We start from the raw sequence: 8,657 nt of genomic DNA, 5'->3' as shown, positions 1-8,657 counted from the left end.
TAAGATATTCGATGTTCAAAATTGTTAAAAAATTATATTTTTCCCCATTGTTAACTCTTTTAAAATGTATTATACTTAACGGAAATTATAATATTAAATTAATTGAATATTAACAAAACAAAGGATATTGTCAGAACACAGAACAAAAATGTTTGTACAATGAACAGTAACAGAGAGGACAAATGTACATGTATATCAACTTAATATTGTAAAATCTCCTTTACAAAATATTGTGTTATTAATCGGTTAAAACTTATTATTCAATTTGAAGAATTGAAGAGAACACGGATGATAAGACGATATATTATCTATTATTACTAATTTCTGTAATAGGTTATGTGTGCAGTACATCAAACAATAACCTTAATTTAAGATCTAATAAAGAATTTGATTTAAAACGAAAAGAAAAAATCATTAAAACTTTCATTTTGTCCAAAGCGTTATAGAACAGATAAGGTGTTGTGCCCCATCTTTCTGGTAATTAGTTCATCTATTTTGATCATCTGCATGCATCACAACGTACATAATGTTAATATTCTTTTTATAAAATTTGTTTATTGTAATACAGCAAGATTTAACCCTCGAAAGTTTGATTGTGTATTTTGACTACAGTAATTCATACAATAGTAATCAAATGCTGTAGCATAGATACTTCCAGTGGACATTTAATATAATGGAACTCTTGCAAAAGAAAAGTACACAATTAGTATTTCTGGGTCTAGAAATTCCTAATACACAAAACATGTGTTCATTTTACGAAATGAATATCATAATTATATAATAATCTTTCTCAAAGCGATCAATTTGTGGTTAAGAGAGGCTTGGCTAATTATGATACATTCAAGTGTAATTGTGTGTTAATATGGTCCGAGTGCAAAGTCAATAAAAGCAACTCAAGTTACATTACGCAAACATTGAGTTCTTCAGGGTGGTGTCCTATGGTCAATGTTTTTTCTTGTAAGTAACATGCACATTAGAGAATGGTTTGATACTTGCCAAAGAAAATAATATCTAGTATAAAAAATAAGGACCTCAGTTTCGGTTCATATGGTGTTATACCGCCCTGGTATAATTTAAAATAATGACCTCGGGCTACGGTCTGGGTTATTATTTATTCTACCAGGGCGGGACAACAACATATATACATCCTTATGCATGTATATCTGCAGTGCTTTTATCTTTATATTCGGTAATTCCTGTGTTATATTCGATATATTTACCATTATGCTCCGTCGTTATATCGAGATATTCGATGCCTTTTCCTTTATATTATGTAGCTAAAATTAAACTTTATATTCGGTACAAATTTCTTTAAATTCTGTACACACTTCTTTATATGATGTGCAACCTTCTTTATATAATGTGCAAACATTTATATAATGAAGATCAAATCCGGCTTATAATATTTGCATAATTTTTCGGCTGATTTCGTCTTAGTGACAGCACTTTGTATAGTTGTGTAGGATTTTGAAAAGGAAATTATTGCTCTTACCAACGGTAGTAACCGTTTTTGTGAAGACTTACTATAAATATGATTTTAACCGCTAAAACTACATGTAGGTGGACTAAGTTTTGTTTGTCTCGGGATCTATCCATCCTTCTCAATATATATATCACCATGTAGATTACGATTTTACCGATTTTTGTATTTAAACTCATAAAACGTCCAAAATAGTCTATGCATGACACTCTGGTGGGTCCAAATTATTGGATCGCCATCTACATGTAGACAATTAATCCTGTGTCTATATTGGATCACCAATATAAGAAAAAAAAATTGATTTTGTTTTAATTTTAGATGTGCTACTATTTTGTTAATTCATATCATGAAAATGAAAACAATTAAGAAGCAAACGCTAATTGAATTCTTCGTTTCGGAAAGGTAGTTGGTCTTAAAAGCTGTATATATGTGCCGTAATTTTCATACTCACGAATCAAGAGCTTTTGGATATTTTATTCACCATCAACCTTTCGAAAATTACATTTACAAGTATGAATAAGAACTGAAAATGATTTTGACAGTACATATGCGGTCAGGCTATGAAGCCAAAATGTGGTCTACAATTTCTTTTAACATTTTTATAAAGTAATAAGAAATTATAAAGTGATTACTGCAGGTATGCATTTATCTTAACATACATAAGACATAAATTCTGACTTGTAAATAATGTTTACAAGGCATCGTACATGGTTTTCTGACCATTTGAATGATTATCACACCTTAAAAGAACCTGATGGTTTTTAATAGTTTCTTGAAGAAAAAAAATGCATGCCTAGTTACGACACATATAACTTAATTAATCAACACATAAAATCGGGTAATTAATAAAACAAAATGTTCCCAGCCGTCATACATCATCTATGATATAGGTACATGTATATATTATTCGAATAGCGTATATTGAACTTTGATTCCTAGGTGTGGCAACATTATAACATTTTTCAAATAATTACATATAAATGTAGATCAGCTACCCTGTTGAGATCAGCCGCTTGATTTTTACACTTCAACTTATCCTAAACATGTTCCCTAACAGGTTTAGTTGAATTCGGACCAGTTGAGAAGATGATGGAATTGTTATGTTTATGGTGATAGACGACAAATAAAAGTGATGTCGATAGGTAACCTGCCTGGGTGACCACCTTATCCTTAATAGTCCGAAGGCCTAGGCCTGTTAATCTGAACGTCCGTTAGTCCGAACGACCGTTAGTCCTAAGGCCCATTAGTCGGAAAGTCTGATAGTCCGATAACCGATATAAATGTACAGAATTTAATTACAAGACTCAGTAGTAAACTTGCTAAGATATGTGTAACTCTAGATTGACACCATCTTCAGTGACCCACGGATGATTGCACTACACTACGCTACAATTATCACAAATGTAGCGTAGGGTCACCGACAAAAAACGAAATGAAATTGTAAAAAAAAACATAATCTTGCAATACATGTACGTAAACGTATCCGATATGAAAGAGTGTATATGTACACTGCAATCCTGGTTATTAGTTTCCCAGAAATTACCATTATGCGAACCATTTTCATCATTGAAAAAAGGGGAGGATTAACAAGTAAAAGGAAGCAGGAAACACAAAAATAAGTCGGGAAATACATATTTCAAACATGCAGGCAGGTTAGAATTGGTGATATATATCATCCATTCATGCAGCCATGTTATCCCTAATGCAATCAAATTGCAGTACACATAAGCTTTACATTAGGCGTATGTTTATAAGATAATTCATAAAATGTATATTTATGTGACATCTTATAAAATGTAAGATATTTTCTATCTCTTTATGATTTTTTTTTATTTATAATTTTGATGTATTTATCATGCAATGCTCATTGAAGAAATCACAACTTGCCGTCCATAGAAGTTTGCAGTTAAATAATTTTAAAGAATTGCCGAAAAATGTATTTATCACAATTTATTGATAACATGTCAAACTATCAATTTACATGAAGTAAAACAACTACATAAATTGCAATATTTTCTAATTTTCGGATTAACGGGCCTTCGAACTATTAGGCCTTAGCGGTTCAAGTGACCTTAAAGGGACAATTCACTAAGGCTTATTCTATTACATAACCAAGAAGCAAAATGTGGCATAAATGTATTGTTCTACCTTTCTTATGAAACATATAACATAAAATATTGACAAATTCCCCGTCATTGTAAAGTATTTTAATTGATACCATTGAAATTACAAATCGTTGATCAATACGATAAAGCAGGTACATGTATACGTTGTACCCTTACCCGAGCCAAAGTCACGCACAGACGGCACGACCAGACCATTATTACACGATTATCATATAATAAACAAATTTTTGAAATTCATAGTTCAGAGAAAAAAAACTTTGACAACTCTCGGTAAAGAAATTGCTATCAAATATCTTCATCTAGCTACAACCACATGCACACAATTATTTTCATTAGCAATCCAATATGGCGAGTGTTATCCATTGTTTGCGCGTGTGTAACAGGAAGGCGACAAGTCGACAACTCGACAACACGACAAGTCGACAACACGACAAGGCGACAACACGACAAGTCGACAACTCGACAACACGACAAATTGTGAATTTGACGTCTTGTGAGCGGTACGGTAGATATTAAGAATGGTAGTTATGCTTGTTTTGGACAAAAATCATATGTAAATGCAGGTATACGCATAAAATATTTGGAAACCTACAAAAAAGTAAAGAAAATATGGTGGCATATTTCTGCCATCGAGTTGCCGACATCATATCGGAAGATGTCGACATAAACAGAAGAATATGTCGACTTACCACATGAACCTGCCCACATAATGATTCCAAGATAATTATGTAGAAAGTCGGTAACTCGGCGATTACTCGTGTTTATGCTCGGGTGTGACACCGACTTGTCATTTATCGATGTCGACATCTAAACTTAAAGATGTCGACATCTGGTCTTGAAAGTAGAATTCAAAGGCCACGCTTTCATAGGGCACTGTGTATATGCAGCAAGGCACCACACAGCAGAGTTCGACGTTGATTTTGTTAATTCAGAAAAGTTTTTATTTATTTGATTTCAAAATTAAAAATTGTGATCCTGCACATCCCGGCCATGCAGCTGTAGCCTGCGTATATGTACACATTGTAACTGTGAGTCCGAGCTGAGGAAGTTAGAGTGCAAAAGGACTCTGCTTTGTACAACGAATTTCCATCCTCTTGGCCATAATCATTTATTAATATATATAACCGTGGGTTGAAAATTCGTTTAAAAGCTGTGTGTGTGCTTTGTGGATTAGCATTCGTACCAAGTCCATGTGGTACATACCGTACTATACTATATTACAGTGATTTTTTCAAGATTTCATTTTTTTTGCAAATCACGAAAAATACCAGTTACGTAATTTAAAAGCCAAAAAGGTCACAGTACAGATACACAATACCCATTTGGAAACCAGCTTTACTTGTTAGCTTGCCCTGTCCATATATATACATAAATATTTACATCCCTCGATACACTTAAATAAAGGCACAACGAATTTTTGTTACGGTCTTAATGGCCAGATTCAATCTTTGGGCTAGAAAACCTCCCGCGGGACGCGGTTTTAGCTCCAAACTCGGGATTTATCTGCATCTATTTTTTGTAGTAAAAACGTAGTAAAAAAAGTCACGTGCTTATACCTCATTCATGTCATTGGCCGGAATATACAATTGCATTATGGGTAACTAGTGATCACATGATTGTGTGTTTACTTCCAAATATGGTGATAGTTTGCTTGCCATTTCTTCGGAGAAATTGATTTATTTGAAAATATTTAGACTCCAAAATGTTATTAATATTGCATGTATATCATTTTGACTTGCACATATGTATTATTTTACTATAAATAATGAACTGAAATGAGTTATAAAACTGTCGTTTCCACGTTTTGCAAATAAATGATATAATGCGAATTGACCAATTCAATAGGTCTAAACGTCTAATCTAAGATCAGCGAAGATCGGCTACTCCCGGCTAAATTCGTAGAATTCTAAATTTATATTTATATATATTATTACCTGCTTTAGGGTTCAGAACATATACATATAACACAGAGAAAATAAGATCTTCTTCAAAAGGCCTAATTATGTATAAATACCAGGTCAGAGAAATCACTCTATTTGGAAGTAAACACACACTCATGTGATCACTAGTTACCCACTAATACAATTCCATATTTATTTCGGCCAATGGCATGAATGAGGTAAAATCACGTGACTTGTTTTACTACGTACCATTATTGGGAAAATCCCCCACGGATCGTGTTTTCATTTCCACCATTTGAAACAGAAGGCTTAGAGTAGACTTTGATTGTGAAACATTGATAAATTGAAGATTACATGTTGTGCCATGGCAGATGTCAAAGTTCATGTATATATACTCGACAATTACTTGAAACATCATCTAATTAATTTGTGTTGAAATTATAATTGATGTTGACCAGGAAATGTACCAGGCTAAATTTGGTTGAATAATGCATGGGAAGTGAATTAATCTTAACTTTTCCACTCCACTTTGTGGAAAAGCCTTCAAAACGGATTTATCTCCCTTGATTAAAATGACAAACCATGTACCTTCGCTATGATATAATTTTTTTTTCGTTTTTTTTTAAATTCAATAATGAATGCAGATCAAATATATTAATCAAATATGTGTACTAATTTAATTTGAAACATGTTTGTTTTGCTGAAAATTTGCAAAAAAATGATATCAATACAAAATATTCATGATTGTTATTTGATTGTTGTTGTTTGTACTTGCTGTAAAATGAGAAAAATCGTGTTGTGGAGAAGAAGTTTGTTAAAATTTGAATTGTTTACAAATGGATGAGAGTTGAGAATGAGCAGAAGGCAATAAGGATATATAAGTCTAACAGTCACCTAAATTCCGATATGCACAGTTATAAATAATGTTTTGCTTTTAAACAAACAAATAAATAATAAATATGTCTCAGCCCTGTGACTTGGCACATAGGTCAAGATCATTGATTTGAACAAACTTTGTATCCCTTCATCCCAGCATGCTATGGCCCAATAACATGTCCATGTATGAGGTTCTTGGTTATTAAGAAGATTGTAAATTGTTTACAACAGACACTGGATGATGCCGGCCAAAAGACAATTGCAATAGGTCACTCAATTCAACACACAACCATAATACTTTATATACTTTTTCCTCATAAATCATTACATATAATCCTTGTACACATCCATATCAATGGCGACGCTAACAGGAAATTAATGAATATGCAAAATGGCGTGCGAGCGTCGAAGAGTCGAGATTTTGGTGTTTGGAGGTCCGGGGGTCTCTCCCGGAAAAAAAATTACGATTTAGAATGGCTGAGATAATTTTTACGATGTATTTTGATGATTTTGCGAACGCCGAATGCGCGAGATATTGGTGTTTTGAGGGTCCGGGGATCTCCCCCGGAAAAAAATTACGATTTTGATGATTTTGCGAGCGCCGAATGCGCGACTTTGGTGTTCTGGGGGTCCGGGGGTCTCCCCCGCGAAAAATATTACGATTTGGAATGGCCAAGATGAGTTTTACGGTGTATTTTGAGGATTTTAATGCGTTCTTAACGTGGTAATTTTTCGATTTACATTTACCTGCATTTAGAAATTATAATTGTGAATGTCGTCATATCATTATGCAACCCTGCTCGATCTCAACATACGACTTCACACCGTCAGCACATTGTTGTTTAACTAAAAAAAAATGAATTGATTTAGTTGTCTTGCTTAGACATATATACAATTTAATATTTTAAGAAACATTTTTGAAATAGTAGAATCCCTTGATGGACATTTTTAGTCTAGTTCATGTGTATTGAATTTTTATTATTAAAGGTTTGAACATTACGTGCTTGAACTTTTAGGAAATGCGACACAAAGCGGCAAAATTTTCTAAAATGAAGTACAAAAAATGTGCAGGAGGACTCTTTTTCTTCCTACGCCTCTGCAGTTGCACATTTAAAAAGTTTAATGAACTTGGTACCCACTACTGACTGATGTAAATCATGCCAATTAAAGATGGATCTTTTCTCTATTTCTGTAATTTTTCAACTTTTTCTTTCCTCTTGGAAATGTTTTATAACATGGGAAAACTAAAAATGAAGTCTATATAGCAGGAATAACAAAACACATAGCCACCTGTCAACCATGCATGTTTTTTTCTGATTGGTCACCAGATTTCGGATACAGAATGAAACAAATACATACACTGTATATAAACACCATATATTGGCCTATCAGGCCCATGAAATCAGCCAGTGATGATATCCATTTAACCTTTTAATATATGAAGAGTATTTGATTCCATTACATCTGTTTCCTATGAAAATTGAGCAAATAATGCTCATGAATGTGTTTCCCTATATAAACTATGGTAAAGACCCTATCCCCTGGGGAAAATTCCCGAGACCCCAGGGTCATGAAATTCACAATATTGGTAGTGGGCCTTGAGACCTTTCAATCTATGAAGAAACAAAATGATACATTTTCGTACGGAACCTACCGAAGCATAATGAGTTAGGTCCTAGGTCCCAATTTACCAGGCGGGAAGCATAAGCCCGTGTTTCATAGTATATGTGTACATACATGTATGTATTAGTTTCCCAAAAAGCTAAGTGGGCTATGCGGAAACTTATAACTATTTGTTTGGAAATAATATGGAAAATAAACTATGATATGATAGTATTGCTAACAATTTCAAATGGTGGAAATGAAACCACGATCCGCGGAGGATTTCCCCCATAATGGTACAAAGCACGCGTTCTTTGTAGTAAAACGTAGTAAAACAAGTCACGTGATTATACCTCATTCATGCCATTGGCCGAAATAAATATGGAATTGTTTTAGTGGGTAACTAGTGATCACATGAGTGTGTGTTTACTTCCAAAATAGAGTGATTTCTCTGACCTGGTATTTATACATAATTTGGCCTTATTTTCTCTGTGTTATATGTATATGTTCTGAACCCTAAACCAGGTAATAAAATATATAAATATAAATTTAGAATTCTACGAATTTAGCCGGGAGTAGCCGATCTTCGCTGATCCTAGATTAGACGGTTAGACCTATTGAATTGGTCAATTCGTATTATATCATTTATATATAAAACGTGGAAATGTCAGT

Source organism: Argopecten irradians, chromosome 16 (assembly GCF_041381155.1).
Source record: "Argopecten irradians isolate NY chromosome 16, Ai_NY, whole genome shotgun sequence".
NCBI classification, from domain to species: domain Eukaryota; kingdom Metazoa; phylum Mollusca; class Bivalvia; order Pectinida; family Pectinidae; genus Argopecten; species Argopecten irradians.
This window is presented reverse-complemented; position numbering follows the sequence as displayed.